The sequence below is a fragment of the Procambarus clarkii genome, chromosome 25 (assembly GCF_040958095.1).
Source record: "Procambarus clarkii isolate CNS0578487 chromosome 25, FALCON_Pclarkii_2.0, whole genome shotgun sequence".
Lineage (NCBI taxonomy): Eukaryota > Metazoa > Arthropoda > Malacostraca > Decapoda > Cambaridae > Procambarus > Procambarus clarkii.
The window spans coordinates 47632573-47654005 of NC_091174.1; the positions used below are offsets into that span (position 1 = coordinate 47632573).

General features: G+C 43.9%; 1 protein-coding gene across 1 annotated transcript in view; it reads left to right on the top strand.

The window, feature by feature from the left end:
* Positions 1 to 466: 466 nt before the first annotated feature.
* LOC123750105 (uncharacterized) overlaps positions 467 to 21433 on the top strand; it is a 76137-nt gene continuing 55170 nt past the window's right edge. Inside the window, exon 1 of the mRNA XM_069331130.1 lies at positions 467 to 699. The gene's annotated coding sequence lies outside the window, so the exon portion shown is untranslated. The remainder of the gene's footprint in view (positions 700 to 21433) is intronic.

Here is a 21433-nt window from a genome sequence, read left to right on the forward strand (position 1 = left end):
GCCAAACAACACTGCAAACCAGGCATGACAGGGCGGAGCTCATCGAAACACTTAAAATACTAAACAATTTGGACGATGTCGATCCGGATACTTTCTTCAAAAGGGCAGATGTAACACGAACGAGGAGCGACGGGTTCAAGCTCAACAAGCCACAATGTAGGACAGAAAACAAGAGATGCTTTTTCACCCATATGGTGGTAAACCCGTGGAACAGCCTACCCGCCAAAGAGTGGATAAGGTAAACGCCAAAACTCTACTGGGTTTTAAAATACAGATAGAAAAGATCGTCCAGGCAAATGGGTAGGACCTTTGACAAGCCGCCAACTTCCTGTCCTCGTTGAGGCCACCAATATTAGTGGCTCTCAGGTTAATTAAAGGTCGGCAAAGATCAGTAACCAAAGAAAATGGGAAGAGCACCGTGGCGGGTAAGCGAGCGAGCGAGTGACGTCATCACAACAAAGGTAGCTATAGACGTCTCCACGACTCGTGAAGTTCGCCTGTCTTAAAGACCTGTGTCCACAATACCCGCCAAATTGTCCCTCCCACAGTACTCTCAGGACACTTATGGCAGTGTAAGTGTGTGGTGAGGACACACCACTGAAGACATTGAGGATATACCACGAGGGAGAGAAAACTGTTGAAGGAAGGAGTCACTGGCTCCGCCTGACCACCTTGTTCCTCGCACTCTCATCATCCTTCGTAAGTACTTGAGTGCATTACCTGCTTGATACCTGCTTGATGGGGTTCTGGGAGTTCTTCTACTTCCCAAGCCCGGCCCGAGGCTAGGCTCGACTTGTGAGAGTTTGGTCCACCAGGCTGTTGCTTGGAGTGGCCCGCAGGGCCACATACCCACCACAGCCTGGCTGATCCGGAACTTCTCTTAGAAAACAGTCCAGTTTTCTCTTGAAGATGTCCACGGTTGTTCCGGCAATATTTCTTATAGTCACTGGGAGAACGTTGAACAACCGTGGACCTCTGATGTTTATACAGCGAAGAGTTAGGGGTGACATGATAGAGGTTTACAAGTGGATGAATGGACACAACAAAGGGGATATTAATAGGGTATTAAAAGTATCAGCACAAGACAGAACACGAAACAATGGGTATAAATTGGATAAATTTAAATTTAGGAAAGACTTGGGTAAATACTGGTTCGGTAACAGGGTTGTTGATTGTTGATTTGTGGAACCAATTACTGCGTAACGTGGTGGAGGTGGGGTCCCTTGATTGTTTCAAGCGCGGGTTAGACATGCAAATGAGTGGGATTGGGTGGTTATAGATAGGAGCTGCCTCGTATGGACCAATAGGCCGTCTGCAGTTGCCTTTGCTCTTATGTTCCTATGTTCTCTGATTGTGCCTATGGCACCTCTGCTCTTCACTGGTTCAATCCTGCATTTTCTTCCATATCATTCACTCCAGTACGTTGTTATTTTACTGTGTAGATTTGGGACCTGGCCCTCCAGTATTTTCCATGTGTATATTATTTGGTATCTCTCTCGTCTCCTTTCTAGAGAGTACATTCGGAGAGCTTTGAGACGATCCCAATAATTTAGGTGTTTTATCTCGTCTATGCGTGCCGTATATGTTCTCTGTATTCCCTCTATTTCAGCAATCTCTCCTGCTCTGAAGGGGGGGGGGGGGGAAGTGAGTACTGAGCTTTCTGTTCCACCATTGTCTGCTCCAACATTGTTTTACACCCCCAACATACAATTGTTAATAATAAAAATAATAAAAATTTATTTAGGAAAAGTACATACATAGTTGCAGAGTTACAGTACAAACATTCTGTTTGATTTAAAGACAGAGGTAGTACATACAATACCTAAAGCCACTAGTACGCATACCGTTTTGGGCAAGGTGAGGTGGGGAAAAAAAACACTTAGACTAAAACTTAATAGTAATTAAGCTTAAAGTATAATTGCATTGAAAGAAAAAAATAAAAATAATAAAAGATGAAAAAAGGGGGGAACATGGTAGAAAATAGCCAATATACAAGTTGGTCAACAAACAGCATTTTTTTTTCTTCAACAATAATGTTGGGGTATGGAAATAGGACTATGGAATTGTTGGAGGTGTAGATGTAGGCCAGTGGAATTGTTGGGGTAAATTATATGCCTGGCATTGTTGGGGTGTGGACATTGGCCTATCGAATAATGATAACTTTTATAATAATAATAATAATGAGAAATTCCACTGGGACTGTGTGGTGTTGCAAACCCATGACCAAGGCATTGCCAGCTGCATACTCTACTACTGTACCACCACTGACTTTCTTACAATCGGATTTCTACTGATATCACAGGAAGTCTGTGATATCCTGATATGACAGTCCTGAAGCCAGTCCAAGTTTTATGTAAGACCCCCAAGCACTCAGGTGAAGGATAAAGTACTGTAGTTCAACACTGTATGCACAACTTCAGATACACAGAAAATCACACTAAGGTGATATACATCAATGAACAATCCACTGAGGCTGTGAGGTAATGCAAACATTGCAGGTTTGCATCATCTCACAGCCCGAGGGAATTTTCTCATTGATGTATATCACTTTAGTGTGATTTTCTGTGTAAATAATAATAATAATATTATTATTTATTCAAAAGATTGTGTGTACAAAGAACATAAGAATATTGTTCAATTGAAGGGACAGGAGTTACGCATACTAATGAAGCCACTATTAGGCAAAGCGTTTTGGGTAAAATTAATAATAATATAGAAATTTTTTAATTAAAGTTGTGACGGGATAAAACACTTAATACTGTTAGAGAAGTAAGCTAACAAAATGAGAATGTTCAAGGAAAATAAAAAATTAATACAAAGAAGGTGATACTTAAGGATGACAAGCATAGACTATTACATTATGGAGTCAGTAGTTCTAGCAACAGTACAGTAGTTTATTTACATTAATTATAGAATGGAAATACAAGGTGTAATTTAGAAAAGCAAGTGAACTATTCCTCATAACATTTTCTTTGAACATATCAGAACATAGAGTAACATACTATAATTTAAGGTTAATTTGGCCAACAGTTTCAAATAACCAAGATCATAAAGGACACGAGTAAACACTTTATCAAAGAAATGCATGAAATTAGATGACATTAAATGTAGACAGTAAATGTAGAAATTAAATGTGTGTCCTCGCTTGAATGAACTATATGGGGCATAGCCGATTCATTCCAGTGTGGAATTCATTCCATCCGTTCGGCCCCCAGCAACTCCCTTCCCCCCCCCAAAAAAAAATAAATAAAAAATACAATCACATTAATGCATATGCCAGTCCACATTTGCCTTATGAAAAATTTAAATAATAAAGAATTTGTATTGCAATGAAATACATTGATATGGCATGCTACAGTACTGTACTTACCTTACCAGTTGAGTTTTGTAGTGCAAACTTTGTTAGCCTTAATATCCTGTGAGTGCCACACACATGAATATAAATTGTTTAAAGAACAGTAACTTTTCTAACAAATGTACATTATACACTACAGTCTGTACATAAAGTACAGACCTAGAATCACACTACTGCAGTACACTTATATCATATAAACTACACTTTGTACATTTAATGTCATTAGAACTGTGCTGTACAGCTCAATTGGTACTCCCAGGTAAGTTATGGCTAGTGCTGGGTGCTGGTCTAGTGGCCTGGGCATCCTCAGAAGGTGAGTCCTTGCTAGTGCTGGGTGCTGGTCCAGTTGCCTGGGCATCCTTAGAAGGTGAGTCCTTGCTAGTGCTGGGTGCTGGTCCAGTTGCCTGGGCATCCTCGGAAGGTGAGTCCTTGCTAGTGCTGGGTGCTGGTCCAGTTGCCTGGGCATCCTCGGAAGGTGAGTCCTTGCTAGTGCTGGGTGCTGGTCCTGTAGGCCTACTGTGAAATCGTACCAAAAACTTTGGAATCTTAGATTGTTTCTTTGTCGTGTGCTTCATTATAATATCTTTCATGTCCTTTAGGTGCAGGTAATAATCTCTCAGCTCTTCATTATCAGTTACAATAACCAAATCAAGCAGATCATTAACCTTTTGCAATGATGCAGCATATGGAATAGGTAACACACTATCATCTTCCTCTTCCACATCCTCATCATTATTACCAGTAACAGACTAGATAATCTCATCATCAGTTAATTCACTATAACCTGGATCATCAGCATCATTATCTAACCACTCAAACACATCAGAAAGTTGCAAATCTTCCTCACATGCATCTCTGAATGTCTGAAAAATCGCATTATCAAAGCCCTCAAAATCATAGTAATCTTCATCTTCATTCTAACCAGTTACCGGACTCAGAATTTTATTCCATGCATTCTTTAATGTGGTGACCTTTAACTCGCTCCATTCTATGGCCTAGTTGTAAATTGCATCTTTAATTTAATATTTCTTGAAGTTTTCTAATGTTCTACTAGCCTTTGTATGAACAAATCCACAAGGGCTGTGACGAGGATTCGAACTTGCGCCCGAGAGCATACTTTGTATCCTTATTAGTCACTGTGTTGCTAGGGCTCCAAATATGGATACCCCCTGTGTGCAGGAAATAAATTCTTGGCAAAATTTTTTTTATCTTCTAATGTTAAAATAAAGTCTCTGATCATGGGAAACTAAAAAATAAATATTGTATGTAATTACCTAAGTGTAGTTACAGGATGAGAGCTACGCTCGTGGTGTCCCGTCTTCCCAGCACTCTTTGTCATATAACGCTTTGAAATTTACTGACGGTCTTGGCCTCCACCACCTTCTCCCCTAACTTGTTCCAACCGTCTACCACTCTGTTTGCGAAAGTGAATTTTCTTATATTTCTTCAGCATCTGTGTTTAGCTAGTTTATATCTATGACCTCTTGTTCTTAAAGTTCCAGGTCTCAGGAAATCTTCCCTATTGATTTTATCAATTCCTGTTACTATTTTGTATGTAGTGATCATATCACCTCTTTTTCTTCTGTCTTCTAGTTTTGGCATATTTAATGCCTCTAACCTCTCCTCGTAGCTCTTGCCCTTCAGTTCTGGGAGCCACTTAGTAGCATGTCTTTGCACCTTTTCCAGTTTGTTGATGTGCTCCTTAAGATATGGGCACGACACAACTGCTGCATATTCTAGCTTTGGCCTAACAAAAGTCGTGAACAATTTCTTTAGTATATCGCCATCCATGTATTTAAAAGCAATTCTGAAGTTAGAAAGCGTGGCATAGGCCCCTCGCACAATATTCTTTATGTGATCCTCAGGTGATAGTTTTCTATCTAGAACCACCCCTAGATCTCTTTCTTTATCAGAATTCTTTAAAGATTTCTCACATAATATATAGGTTGTGTGGGGTCTATGTTCTCCTATTCCACATTCCATAACATGGCATATATTAACATTAAATTCCATTTGCCAAGTGGCGCTCCATGTACTTATTTTGTCCAGGTCTTCTTGAAGGGCATGACAATCATCTAAGTTTCTTATCCTTCCTATTATCTTAGCATCATCAGCAAACATGTTCATATAATTCTGTATACCAACTGGTAGATCATTTATGTAGACAATAAACATCACTGGTGCAAGAACTGAACCCTGTGGTACTCCACTTGTGACATTTCTCCAGTCCGATACATTGCCTCTGATCATAGCCCTCATTTTTCTATCAGTCAGAAAATTTTTCATCCATGTTAGAAGCGTACCTGTCACTCCTCCAATATTTTCCAGTTTCCAGAACAACCTGTTATGTGGAACTCTGTCGAAAGCCTTTTTTAGGTCCAGATAGATGCAGTCAACCCAACCATCTCTTTCCTGTAATATCTCTGTTGCTCGATCATAGAAACTGAGTAAATTTGATACACAGGATCTTCCAGATCGAAAACCATACTGTCTATCTGATATTATATCATTTCTCTCCAGGTGTTCTACCCATTTAGATTTAATTATTTTTTCCAATATTTTGACTAATACACTTGTCAATGATACCGGTCTATAATTAAGGGGGTCTTCCCTGCTTCCACTTTTGTAGATTGGAACTATGTTAGCCTTTTTCCACACATCAGCTACAACTCCTGTAAACAGGGATGCCTGAAAAATCAGTTGAAGAGGAATGCTGAGCTCAGGTGCACATTCTCTCAGAACCCATGGTGAAACTCCATCTGGACCAACTGCTTTGTACTTATTTAGCTCCTTGAGCATTTTTTCCACTTCGTCTCTAGACACCTCTATGTGCTCTATGTTGTTCTCTGGAATTCTTATTGTATCTGGTTCCCTGAAGATTTCATTTTGTACAAACACACTTTGGAACTTTTCGTTTAATGTTTCACACATTTCCTTTTCATTTTCCGTGAATCTATTTCCCATTTTCAACCTCTGAATATTATCCTTTACCTGTAATTTGTTGTTTATGAATTTATAGAATAGACCTGGTTCTGTTTTACATTTGTCTGCAATCCCTTTTTCAAAATTTCTTTCTGCCTCTCTCCTCACTGCCGTGTAGTTGTTTCTCGCATCTTTGTATCGCTGGTATGTTTGGGGGTTCGGCCTCTTCCTGTATTGATTCCATTTTTGTGTCTTTTGGTCTCTGGCCCTCTCACACTTTCTGTTGAACCAATCCTGTTTCCTAGTTCTGGTTCTCTGTTTTGGTATAAATTTTTTTGTGCCTTTATCATATATTTCACAAAACCTGACATACATCTCATTCACTTCCTTGCCTAGCAACAAGTCTTTCCAATTATACTCACTAAATATTTTTCTAATGTTGCCATAATGTCCTCTCCTAAAGTCAGGGTTTTCATTTGCTTCGACCGTCATATTTTCTTCCAGATTATAACGCATTGCATACTTTATTCCCCAAAAAACATGGTCACTTTTACCCAAGGGAGGAAGGTACTGAATGTCAAATATTTCTTCCTCCTTCCTGGTTAATATCAAATCTAGCATGGAGGGAACGTCTCCTTCCCTCATCCTCGTAGCTTGTTTAACTGACATACTTTAGCCGTGATGGAGCTGGGAAGTTGAGCAAATTTTGGGCACTGGGCGTTGGAGCGCTCAGGGTTCATCGCTATGCTCAAAATTATCAAAATTATATATATGATATATATATATATATATATCACTGAGGTTGGTTGGTTGAGGTTGGATCACTGAGGTTATATTGGGTGGCAAGAACGTTCCAATAATATTGCCATTTATAAGCTCATCACCTCGTGGATGCGTTGAACTGTTATCTAGCAGCAGCACAACTTTGCTGTTTTGCGGGAGACCAACACTTTTCAGGTGCTCCTTCACCTCGGGTACAAAGTTCTTATTAAACCACTCGACAAATATTACTCGAGACATCCACGCACTTGGCTGGTCCTTATAAATCACAGGGAGGCACCTGGCTGACTTTAAAGCCCTGGGGTTTTTACTAATTCCAATCACAAGTAACTTTAATTTGTGCGTGCCAGCTGCATTTGCACAGCACAACAAAGAAATTCTCTGTTTGTTCTGTTTATAACCACCTGAAGGATCGTCCTCACCACTATGAGCCATCGTTTCTGTGGGAAGCATACGCCAGTACAAACCTGTCTCATCAGCATTATAAATTTGCTCTGGAGATAAATTTTGTTCCTGCACCATCTCCGCAAATTTACTCACATACTCATCAGCACCAACAATATCAGCAGATTGTCTTTCACCATGCACTTTAATAAACCTAATGCCATGACGGGTTTTAAAACTTCTGAGCCAACCATCACTGTATACACACTTTTGAGTAATTTTCATTGCTTGGTGAAATTCACGCGCCTTTTCCACGAGGAGCCACCCTGCCACTGGCTTCTTCGTCACTTCACGTCTCTGTTTGTACCACTCCCACACTGCGTTATCAACACTCTCCACTTTTGCTTTACTTACTACCTTTCTATTTCGTATTGCTTTATCACTTTCACTTCTAGAGAAATAGTAAAAAATGATAGGTTTAGCCTTAAGAAGATCAAAAACAGTACTTTTACTAATGCCATACTCAGCGCACACGACACTTCTCGGGACACCGCTTTCCACCTTCTTAATTATTTCAACTTTTCAAATGTCATCACTGACCTCTTTCTTTTACGTAACCCGCTTGTAGATGCTTTCACTGACACAATGCGTGCATTTGGAGCCGACATGGTGCACGGATGTTCCTTGATTGTGCTGATATGTAAAACAAAGTCACGGAATGAACACTCCAGTCTCGTGACAAATTCAAACAATGGGAACAATAGGCCGTGAGTCTGTGACGTCACAGGGTAGGCGGCGGCGCCCGACACGGTCAGTGAGCAAACTAAACCATCACCCACCCCCCCCACCCACCCACCACGGGCCGGCACGACGCTTGGCTGACCGCTTCCTTACCCGAGCCTGCCTGCCTGCCTCCTTCCCAGCCTGCCTGCCTGCCTGTCTGCCTGTGCCTGTCTGCCTGTGCCTGCCAGCCTGTGCCTGCCAGCTTGCCTTTCCCTCCCTAATTCTCACTACTTCCGTCCCTTCCTGCCTACCTCCTAGCATCTCTCCCTACCTCCCCCTCCCTCTTAGCATCTCTCCCTACCTCCTAACATCTCTCCCTACCTCCCCCTCCCTCTTAGCATCTCTCCCTACCTCCTAACATCTCTCCCTACCTCCCCCTCCCTCTTAGCATCTCTCCCTACCTCCCCCTCCCTCTTAGCATCTCTCCCTACCTCCTAACATCTCTCCCTACCTCCCCCTCCCTCCTAGCATCTCTCCCTACCTCCTAACATCTCTCCCTACCTCCCCCTCCCTCTTAGCATCTCTCCCTACCTCCCCCTCCCTCTTAGCATCTCTCCCTACCTCCTAACATCTCTCCCTACCTCCCCCTCCCTCTTAGCATCTCTTCCTACCTCCTAACATCTCTCCCTACCTCCCCCTCCCTCTTAGCATCTCTCCCTACCTCCTAACATCTCTCCCTACCTCCCCCTCCCTCTTAGCATCTCTCCCTACCTCCTAACATCTCTCCCTACCTCCCCCTCCCTCTTAGCATCTCTCCCTACCTCCCCCTCCCTCTTAGCATCTCTCCCTACCTCCCCCTCCATCCTAGCATCTCTCTCTCCCTCCCTTTCTGACTAATTATCCCCCTCTCTCACTGATTCTCCCCCCCCTCTCATACTGCCTCCCACCTAAGCTCCATCCACCCACCAGTCAGCCATCACTGACGCAATGTGTCCATTTGGAGCCAACATGGTGCACAGATGTTTCTTGATTATGCAGATATGTAAAACAAAAGCACAGAATGAACATTCCAGCCTTATGGCAATTCAAAATACTGTAATAGGAATACATGGTACCTCGGAATGCGATTGTCCCTGTATGCGAGGTTTTCGGAAGGCGAGGTGTATTTACTCCAAAAATTTGTCTCAGAAGGCGAGGGTTACTTCGGGAGGCGAGTTTGGACGCGAGTTTGTTGATACGCGTACAGCCGACCTAGCGCGTTCGTCGCCCCTCCGCCCCGCCGCCCCTCAGTTTATTATTGTCTCGCGCTCAGTGATTACCCCCACATCAATTCTTCTCGCGGATTTTCAGTGTTTTGTTGGATTTTTGGTGATTTGCCTATACAATTTGTTATTATATATCTCACCATGGGTCCCAAGAAAGCCAGTGGTAAGGATAAAGGCCAGAAAGCTCATGTGAGGATGACAATAGAGGAGAAACAAGAGATCATTCGGAAGCATGAGAACGGTACACGTGTTGTTGAACTTTGTAGGCAGTACAACAAAGCCACATCAACAATATGCACTATACTTAAGAAGAAAAATAAGATTATGGGTGCTAAAGTGGCAAAAGGAGTAAGAACATTAACGGCACAAAGACCACAAATACTTGAAGAAGTGGAAAAGTTGTTATTAATTTGGATACACGACAAGGAGTTGAGGGGTGATAGTGTTTCGGAGGCCATTATTTGTGAGAAAGCCAGGGTGTTGCATGAAGACCTTCTAAAGAATACCCCTGCAACGAGTGATGCAGATAAGAAAGAGTTTAAGGCAAGCAGGGGCTGGTTTGAAAAATTTAGAAAGAGAAGTGGTATCCATAGTGTTACAAGGCATGGGGTTATGTGATGTGATTATGGAAGGGGACTCCCCTTCCAAACAGTAACTCCTCTCCTCCTCCCCCCCTCCTCACCATCTTCCATACGCCTACAGCACTCGACAGCAAGGTAAGTAATAACTGGAACACAGTTTTGTAGGTTTATTTAGATGAATTAGGTAAATTAGGTATAAAAATTTAGTTTGATGTGGGGTTTTTGGGGTAGTCAGGAACGGATTAATTCATTTCCCTTTATTTCTTATGGGGAAATTAACTTCGGAATGCGAGTTTTCGGAAGGCGAGGCGTCTCCAGGAACGGATTAAACTCTTATTCTGAGGTATGCCTGTAATAGGCCGTGAATTTGTGAAGTCACAGTGGGCACCCTGGACCATCTCCCACCCACCACCACAAGCTGGCGTGACGCTTGGCGGACCCCTTCCTACCCGAACTTTGTTCGGGTAGCATGACTCCCCAACCCCAATCGGGAAACTGGAAGTTTCGGATAACTAAAGTTCGGAAACCAAGTGGTGCTCTGTATATATTTATTTATTTATATACAAGAAGGTACATTGGGTTTGTGAGAATACATAGCATGGTATTTACAATCTTGTAAAGCCGCTAATACACACAGCATTTCGGGCAGGTCCATAATCTAACAGATAATTTTAAGTAGGTAAATTCTAGCAGAATTAATAATATGATAACAGATACATTGCAAGAAAAAAATGAGATGAGAGAGATTAGTAGGTGTATTAAAGCACATTGGTATCTAAAAGCTCTGATTGATTGCATTGACAGCTTGATTGGTAATTTAAACAAAGATTAATAGGCACGATACAGCAAATTGATAGCACATATAAGAAGACAGCAATGATCACAATGGTAAAGTTGTTTGGATTGGGTACATCAAGATTGGGAGATTGGGTAGCACTAGATACAGTGCAATTTTAAAGCAACAAGCTACAAAACTATGAAGATGAAATTAGGTACTTTTTAGTTTTGTTTTTGAATGACGCCAAAGTTGGACAGCTTTTCAATTCATTAAGGAGTGAGTTCCATAGACTAGGTCCCTTTATTTGTATAGAGTGTTTACTCTGATTAAGTTTGACTGGGGATATCACAGAGATATTTATTTCTGGTGTGGTGATAATGGGTCCTATTACATCTGTCCAGGGAGAGTTTCAGTGCAGGATTTGCATTTAAGAACAGGGTTTTGTAAATGTAGTTGACACAAGAGAATGTGTGGAGTGAGATTATATTTAGCATGTTTAGGGAGTTAAACAAGGGGGCTGAGTGTTGTCTGAAAGCAGAGTTGGTTATTATTCTGATAGCAGATTTTTGCTGGGTAATGATGGACTTGAGGTGGTTTGAAGTGGTTGAACCCTATGCACAGATACCATAATTAAGATAGGGATAGATAAGTGCATAATATAGTGAGATGAGAGCAGAGTTAGGTACATAATATCTGATTTTGGAGAGTATACCAACTGTTTTAGAGACTTTCTTAGTTATGTGTTGTATGTGGGTGCTGAAGTTGAGTCTCTTGTCTAGGAATAGGCCATGAAACTTTCCATCATTTTTATTACTAATGTTAACATTGTCTATCTGAAGCTGAATTGCATTTGTTGATTTGCTACCAAATAAGATGTAGTAGGTCTTTTCTATGTTAAGTGATAGTTTGTTGATTGACATCCATAAGTGGACTTTTTTTAGTTCATTATTAACAACATTATTTTGTGTATGTAGGTTGGGGTTAGAATAGATGAGGGTAGTATCATCAGCAAACAATATAGGTTTCAGAATGTTAGAGACATTAGGCAGATCATTGATGTATATAAAAAATAGGAGAGGTCCCAAGATGCTGCCCTGTGGCACTCCAATGGTTATTGGTAGAGTGGGAGAGGTTATATTATTGATGGCTACACATTGGTGTCTATCACTATGATAGGATTGGATATAGTCCAGGGCATGGCCTCGGATTCCATTGTAACACTGTTAAGGTGTTTTGTTTTGTTGTATTTAATATATATATACAGTGGTACCTCCCATAACGAATTTAATCCGTTCCATGTTCGTCATGTGAAACGGACGTCATACAAAACGAGTGTCCCCCATGTAACCAGTGTGATGCACTGTGTTTATTGTGAAATTTCCCTAGTGTGCATGACATCAAATGTTCCCCAAAATATAATTTTTCTTTGTAAAATGATAAATTACCGTCCCTGAACATGTCTATGTAAAAATAATTACCAAATTCCACTTACTTTGGCTGTGAGGGCGTGGACAAGGTGTGCTGTGACGTCATCAGGGGCTGGTCGCCCGTGTGTGAAGCTCCCAGACACGGTCGCGCAGGCCATTCAAGCACCGCGTGTTGCCACAAATATATTTTCAAATATTTTTCCTATGCATTTCCAATGCGGTTTTATTTGTTTCATTTATCGTATATGATGCATATTTGTGACCTTTACAATATGTATACAGTAGAATGTTCATAATTTTCCATGAAACTGTGATACATGTGTCAGTAATGTGTCCACAATAAATGTTTATTGTCACAATATTACGTGGTAAAAATTCACTAATATTACAATATGTACAGTTTCACATACTATTTACACAGTAACACACTGTATTACACACTCAGTACTTTGGAGGTGCATAATAGTCAACGAAGTAGTCCATGGTACACAGCGCGACTTTGCTCTCCTTGCACCAGCTACAGATAGATTTTTGTTTCCCGTTTCATCGTTCTGTGTGCTTGCAAATAATGCACTCGCGTGCACCCTTGGCTTTAGTACTTGTAGGTGGTATGTAGCCAAGCTTGTAAAGCATAAAGTAGTATTGAAACGATTATAGGAAAAGCTCAATTTGTAAGGTAGTCTTGAAAAGATCGCTTTGTAAGGTCCCACACAGGAAGAGATTCAGCTAGCCTCAAAGAGTGTCCATCAGTCAGGAAGAGATTCAGCTAGCCTCAAAGAGTGTCCATCAGTCAAGAAAAGATTCAGGTATTCTTAAAAATATCAATGAACACCACCACCATGGAAGCCGCTAACACTGTTCATCTATGCTACTTGTATCAGATGCATCGTCACTGAATGCAGAAAACGATTCATCTATGTATCATCTATATATATTAGAGATGGCAAGGGTGGGGCTCAGAGCTACACCTGGATACGCTCGCTGTATCATCCTCATAGGTGCTGTATCACAGGCATCCGACCGTTGTCTTAAGCCCTTATTGCGCCTAGCTTCACCAATGTTATGACCCTTATGTTCTTCAAACAATAGGGTCTGAATTGCACTGACTGAGTACAGTCTTTCAACACCGTGTGGGACAGGTGTTTGAGAGCCAGAGGCATGTGTGCTACAAACGGTTGCTCACGCACTACTAACCCAGCCAGCAGCCCTTGTCTTTCATATTCGTTATAGCAAAAGGTTCGTTCAGTGTTTGTTGGGTAGGCTGCTCCATTATGACAATCTTTCTTTGTTTCAAATGTGTTCCATTTGTTTTGTATTTATCACTTACGTCTCAATAATGGAGCAGCCTACCCGACAAACACTGAACGAACCTTTATGACATTTGTCCATTTTTCAAATTGTTTCAACAGTTCTTTTATTTTTCGTTTTTTTTTTTTTTTAAGAAACATGGACCAGTCGACCTGTAGACCACCGAACGAACCTTTTTGACATTTGTACTGGTTTTCAAAATTCTTCATTTTTTTTATTATTTACGTTTTTTGTATGTAAGAAACATGGAGCAGCCTACCTGCCGACCACCGAACGAACCTTTTGCTATAAGACAAATGAAAAATAAATATTGAACACATTTGAAGAAAGGAAAATGTCATAATGGTTTATTCAGTGTATGTAAGGTAGGCTTCTCCATTATTGAGACGTAAATGACAAATAAAAAACAAATGGAACACATTTGAAACAAAGAAAGATTGTTATAATGGAGCAGCCTACCTGCCGAACACCGAACGAACTTTTTTGACATTTGTTGTATATCAGATATTTCATTTCTTTTTTCCTACAAAAACGTCAATGCTTTGCAACATCTCAGCAGTCACCCTTTTATATCCCAGCATCATTAGCATCTTTAAACAAGAACAACATAATTTATGTGCATCGTCGGAGGCGTCTAAGAATGTGCAAGCAGCAGCGCGACCCCACCATGTTGTGTTGACGTTACTCAAACCAGCGTTCGTCATACGGGACGATTTGACGCCGATCGGGCCGTTCGTTACCCAAAATATTCGTCTTTTGGGGCAATCGTTATGCGAGGTACCACTGTATATATATATATATATATATATATATATATATATATATATATATATATATATTTTAAGATGAATAGGAAAACCAGGGATATACTGAACATCTTATTTCAGATTCTTTACTTTAAAATGCATAACGTTTCAAATACTTCTCGTATTCATCATCAGATCTAAAAGAAAAAACAGAAATCACAATCAAATAACTAGTAAACAAAGAACTCATACTGAATATAATTGCCTATCAAAGAAAGGAAAATGCTTAAAAAACAAAACACTTAAGCGCACTTAAAGTGATCAATACAAATAAAACTTATTAACTGTCACATATATAAAATCTAATTTAAAAATCCATTAGACTACAAGACGAAATTTATAACTACTAAAACAAACCATTCTATTAAACTTACGTGAAGTGATCAGAAGTGAAACTTGATACCTAACACATAGATACTAAACACTATAACAAATATTCATATAATGACTACAAATCTACAAAAAATGTATATAAAATACAAACAGAATAAACGACAATTATAAAGTACTACCCAAAATCTTATAAAAACTCAAATATTAAATAAAATTAAATACCAAAAAATGTATTATATATCCTAAATAAAAGATTATAATAATGTATAATGTTAAGACTTGAAATAAGTAAGAAAGGGCAAAGGCATGATAAACTAAACAAAATTATAATAAAATTAAACTACCAGAATGAACTATAAATCAATTTAGGACTGGATTACCATTGTCTAAACCAGCATTTTCGGAGATTAGAAACCATTGTTATGAGTTTAATCATTCTCTGCTGGAATCTGATTTTAAAATTCTGGACACTTGTATGAATGGCCAGTCAGATTTGAGAGTAATGGAATCCTTGTATATAAAGGAGCTGCGGCCTCTGTTAAATAGCAACCTTTCAGCCGTTCAATTGTACACTGTATAGTGCACAGTAGGCCCTGTAAATTGATTTATAGTTCATTCTGGTAGTTTAATTTTATTATAATTTTGTTTAGTTTATCATGCCTTTGCCCTTTCTTACTTATTTCAAGTCTTAACATTATACATTATTATAATCTTTTATTTAGGATATATAATACATTTTTTGGTATTTAATTTTATTTAATATTTGAGTTTTTATAAGATTTTGGTTAGTACTTTATAATTGTCGTTTATTCTGTTTGTATTTTATATACATTTTTTGTAGATTTGTAGTCATTATATGAATATTTGTTATAGTGTTTAGTATCTATGTGTTAGGTATCAAGTTTCACTTCTGATCACTTCACGTAAGTTTAATAGAATGGTTTGTTTTAGTAGTTATAAATTTCGTCTTGTAGTCTAACGGATTTTTAAATTAGATTTTATATATGTGACAGTTAATAAGTTTTATTTGTATTGATCACTTTAAGTGCGCTTAAGGGTTTTGTTTTTAAGCATTTTCCTTTCTTTGATAGGCAATTATATTCAGTATGAGTTCTTTGTTTACTAGTTATTTGATTGTGATTTCTGTTTTTTCTTTTAGATCTGATGATGAATATGAGAAGTATTCGAAACGTTATGCATTTTAAAGTAAAGAATCTGAAACAAGATGTTCAGTATATCCCTGGTTTTCCTATTCATCTTAAAATTAAGATTCCCAAAGGGAACATCGATCATAAATATATATATATATATATATATATATATATATATATATATATATATATATATATATATATATATATATATATATATATATATATATATATGTCGTACCTAGTAGCCAGAATGCACTTCTCAGCCTGCCATGCAAGGCCCGATTTGCCTAATAAGCCAAGTTTTCATGAATTAATATATTTTCTCTAATTTTTTTCTTATGAAATGATAAAGCTACCCATTTTATTATGTATGAGGTCAATTTTATTTTATTGGAGTTAAAATTAACGTAGATATATGACCGAACCTAACCAACCCTACCTAACCTAACCTAATCTATCTTTATAGGTTAGGTTAGGTTAGGTAGCAGAAAAAGCTAGGTTAGGTTAGGTTAGGTAGGTTAGGTAGTCGAAAAACAATTAATTCATGAAAACTTGGCTTATTAGGCAAATTGGGCCTTGCATAGTAGGCTGAGAAGTGCGTTCTGGCTACTAGGTACGACATATATACATATATATATACATATATATATATATATATATATATATATATATATATATATATATATCTATATATATATATATATATATATATATATGTTTTATCTCATTGTTTTTGCCTCTGCCACGCTGCCTGTTGGGTCGGTGATACTTTCGACCCTGAGTCCTGTGAGTGTTGCTGCTTGCTTGTGACTCAATTTACCCAATCCTCTGATGATTCTATTCGGGTACAGGCGGCGCGTGCGTTGCAGTCTAGGTTTCGTCTGTTGCAACGCGCTCGGTTGGTTGCTCCCCCGGATGCCCTGGGGCTGCTCCGCTTTGCTTTTCGAGACCCGGACTTGGGGGTGGGGGTCGCTTCCATCCTGGTTCAGTCCGCACCTCCTCGTCCTTCCCCTTCTGTTCGTTCTGGCCCCCCCCCCTGCTTCCGGCCCCGAAGCGTCTGAGGGTTTCGGGGTCGGAGCAGGGGTTACTTGATCTCGAGACTCGGGCAGCTTCGGGGGGTGCCCCTTCCGGGGGGGCGGCAGAGGTATTCGAGTCTTGTCTCCCGGCCGAAGCTTCAGGGTCTGACCAGTGGGCCCCCCTTCCTCCAGCTTTTCCGGCTGCTCCATCCTTGTCTTGTGGGGTCGGGGCTTGGGGAGAGGACTCGGCCTCGGGTCCTGTGGTGAAGGACCTCGAGGCTGGGGAGGGGCTGACTTGGGGGCCTTGGGCCCCGCCTGGGATTTTCTTCCGTCTGAGCGGGGCTTATTGTTACAAGGAGTGGGGTTTTCTTTTCCCCCCTCTGCATACGAGTTGGATTTGGTGTCGGCCTCTCCCCGGGTTCGGTTCCGTGTTCCCCCGGGTACGTCGGTTCCGTCCATCTGGAGGTTTTCGGCTTATCGCATCCAACCTGGTGTGGTGCGAGCGGCCTTTGCAGCTTACCTCCTGCGTGACCCGGATTATGCCTCGGAAATGGATCCGTCCACGTTCAGGTTTGGGACTTCGTTCCTTTTCTGGCTCCGTTACGAGGTTCCGGAGTCGTCCTGGCTAGCAGACTGCCCCTTGTTTGGTCTGCATGCCTGGCATTCCTTCTGTCGTTCCCGCACGCTGGAGTGGTGGGAAGCTTCCACGGTGCTTCAGGTTTTCCTGGGGGGCGAACTTGAGTACCTGAATGAGTGCTTGTTTGCCCCTGCCCTTCCCCGCGATGTGGGCGTTATTCAGCTCCATGTGCAGGTTCCCTCCCTTTCGGCGGCGCTTGTTGTGGAGGACTTGCGCGCCCGGGGCCTTTTGGCTTCGGCCTTGCGGTTCTTTTCCCTCCTGGAGCTGTCTTCGGATTGGCTCGTGGAGGATGTGTGGACGCTTGGGTCCGTCCCGGGGTCCGGCACCTTGTTCTCGGCTGCGCATTCGTCGGCTGCGCGTTCGTCGGCTGCCTTGTTGAAGCTGTTCACGCCGATTTTGCAAGATGCGGTTTCCCTGTTTTATGCTTCCCGTCTCGCGTGTCGGCAGGCAGTGCCGGGTTCCTCCGTGGAATCTGCTTGGGCTCTGGCTCTTAGGCGTTCTTCACCTTTTTGTTCTCTTCTGTTTGAGGAGTCGGCCGTGGCGCAGTTTATTCAGGCTGCGTCGGCGGCTTGTCGTCCGATGTCGGACTTGTTGGTTTTCCGGGGGTCCCGGGGTGGGTCTTCCCGGAAAGGTCGTGCCAGGGCTCGGGGTTCCTCTCGTCGTGGTAGGCCTCTGGTGTCAGGTTCGGGGTTGGCTCCTCCTGCGGACCCTCCCTCGTCTGGTCGGCGCGGTGTTCACGCTGTGCGGGGTTCTGGGTCTCGTAAGGGTCGCTGGCCCTTTCGCGGTTTGCCCCCTTGACGGGGCGATGGGGGGGCGGCTTGCACTGTTCGCTCGCGCCTGGTCCCACGATTCGTGGGCCTTTCGGGTCGTGTCTCGTGGCCTGCGGTGGCGTTGGGTGGCCCCTCCCCCTTTGGGGGGTCGGGGCTGGCAGGGCAGGTTTCTTCCCCTGCGCTCTGTCGAGTCGTCTTGGAGTGGGTACACTTGGGCGTCGTCGAAACGACGTCGTCCCTCAGATGGGTTTCCCGTCTGTTTCCGGTTCCGAAACGGGACTGCGCGGACCTGCGGTTCGTTCTGGACTTGTCCTGTCTGAACCCCTGGGTTCATTGCCCCTCCTTTCGGATGACTACGCTGTCTCAGGTTCGGCTCCTCTTGGAGCCGGGAGCTTGGATGGTGTCCCTGGACCTCTGGGACGCTTATTGGCATGTCCCGATTCATTCGCGGTTCAGGGACTGGCTCGGTTTTGTTGTGGGGCGTCTGAGTTACCGCTTTTGTTGTCTCCCGTTCGGGTTGAACCTGGCACCTCGCGTGTTCACGCGCCTTACACGGGTTGTGGTGGCTCTTTTGCGTCTCCTAGGTGTTCGGGTGTTGGCCTACCTCGACGACTGGCTGGTTTGGGCTCCCAGCCAGTCAACTTGCTTGCTAGCCAGGGATTTGGTTCTTTCCCAGCTCGCCGAGTTCGGGTTCTTGGTGAACTGGAGGAAGTCCCATCTGGTTCCCTCTCAGGTTTGGACTTGGCTGGGTCTCGTTTGGGACTCTCGAACCGCCTCCTTGTCTCTCCCTCCGGAGTCTCTCCTGCGGCTGCAGTCCCGCCTTCGTCTGTTTCTGGAGGGCCCTCGGGTCACCCGGCGGTTGCTCGAGGGGCTGTGCGGGAGCCTGAACTTCGCGATGGTGGTCTACCCGCCGGGTTGGGTTTGGCTTCGACGGCTGTTCTGGTTCCTTCGGGGTTCCCCCTTCCGCCTCTCTCGCGATCGCAGAGTTCGACCCCCGGGGGCCTTGCGTTGGTTGCTGCGTCACCGGCTTCCTCTTCGGGTTTTTCGGGGTTCAGTGCCTTGGCGCCTACCCGAGCCCTCGCTCGATGTGTACACGGATGCGTCGTCTCTCGGTTGGGGTTTTGTGACCATTGCTCACCAGGCCGGCCAGGGGCGTTGGGATCCGTCCTTCCGTCGAGCTCACAGCACGGTGCGGGAGTTCGCGGCAGTGTGGTTTGCTCTGTGGAGGATTCGGGTGGCCCGCGGATCGACGATTTGGCTCCATTCGGACTGCTCTCCGGTGGTTCATTGCCTGAACCGCGGGGTTCGATGCAGTCCTTGTCTCTTTGGGGTTGGTCGCTTCGGGTGACTCGTTTGCTGAGTTCTCGGGGTTTGGCTCTCCTGGCGGTTCACGTACGGGCGCGTCCAACGTCTTGGCCAACGCCCTGTCTCGCTTCGTTCCCCTCTCCACGGAGTGGACGGTCGATGACGAGTCCTTCCGTTGGCTTTGCCAGACGTTCGGGCGCCCCGAAGTGGACCTCTTCGCGTCGGCGTGGTCGCGGCGTCTTCCCGTTTATGCGGCGCCCTTCCCCGATCGCGAGGCCGTCGGGGTCGATGCCTTTCGGCTAGACTGGTCGAGGTGGGGGTTCCTGTACCTCTTTCCCCCAGTTCGGCTGTTGCTCCAGGTCCTGACTCGCTTAGAGACTTACCAGGGGAGAGTTGTCCTTCTGGCCCCTTGGTGGCCGGCCCAGCCTTGGTTTCAGGCGCTGGTTGCTCGGTGTCCGAACCCGAGGGTTTTCCCGCGGCTCCGCCTCTTTCAGCAGATCGGGCCGGTACGTCACATGGCTGGTTCGATCTTCTTGAGTCTTCGCGTATGGTTTTTTGACTCAAGTCTATCATCATCTCTATGGTGAGCAGGTGGCCTCCTTGTTGGTGTCCCACCTGAGGGCTTCTTCTCGGCGGCAGTATGAAGTTTCCTGGTGGTCCTTCCGTTTCTTTTTGCGTCTTCGTCGTGTTAGTTCCTTGTCCGGGTGGTCTTGTCCTTCCTCTCGTGGTTGTTTCAGGACCGTCATCTTATGCCTAACACTGTCGCTTCGTATTGTGCGGCGCTGGCGGAGCCGCTTCAGCTTGCTTTCGGTATCGATGTTACGTCTGCGCCGTTTCGCAAGCTGTCTCGTGCATTGTTTCACCTCCGGCCTGCTCATGCGTCGCCTGAGCCGTCCTGGTCTTTGGACAGAGTGCTCGCTTTCCTTTCGTCTCCTCGTTTCGTTGTGGCCCCTTCGGTCCAGGATTGTTTTTCCAAGGCACTTTTCTTGTTGGCTTTGGCCTCTGGGGGTCGGGTAGGGGAGCTTCATGCTCTCCTCCGGCGCAGGGATTTCTGCTCTTTTGGTCGTGGTGATTGTTTTGTTCGTTTGCAGCCGTCTCCTTCTTTTCTGGCGAAGAATGAGACTGCTGCGTTCCGGAGGGGTCCATGGGTGGTTTATGCTTGGTTGGTCAGACCGGGGGGTGCATCATGTTTTGTGTCCGGTTGCGGCACTTCGCCGTTATTTGCGCGCCACAGCTTCTGTGTCCGGGGACGCGCTGTGGGTTGATCCGGTTTCCCTTCTTCCCTGTTCGCGGGTTCGGGTCTCTCAGGTCGTCCGCAGGGTTATTAAGTCCAGCCAGCCTGCGGTCTATCCCTGTGCCCATGACGTTCGTAAGTTCGCGGCTCTTGCTGCCGTCTTTGGGGATATGTCTTGGTCTGATATTCGGGCGCGGGGATTTTGGCGGTCGAAGAGGGTCCTGGCTGCTCGTTACCTTGTGAATGTCCCTGGGCCTCATTGGGCCTGTGTTGCTTTGGGTCGGCGGTTGCAGCCAGTTGTCTCGGCTTCGAGTTGAGGAGTGAGCGACGACCGCCTCCCGGGTAAGTCCCTCTTTTTTCTGTCTGTGGGTAGTTAGCTCCGGCGAGCCGACGGGGCTCCCCCCAGAAAAACAGCGTTGAATGTAATGAAACGCCATTTTCTGGGTGAGTCCCGGAGGCTCCCCGGCATCCCTCCCTCCCTCCGGTCGGCGGTTTTTCGCGTTTTTGACATCCAGCCTCAAGAACTGAGGTGTGGGTAGCCAGCATGGGGGGTCTGGGGCTCCCCCTTCCCCCTTCCGGGAAGGGGGGAGCTGCGCAGACAGCGGCGCGGCAGTGTGTGACGTCACACTAGTTTGCTTGTTATCGGTTGGGGAGT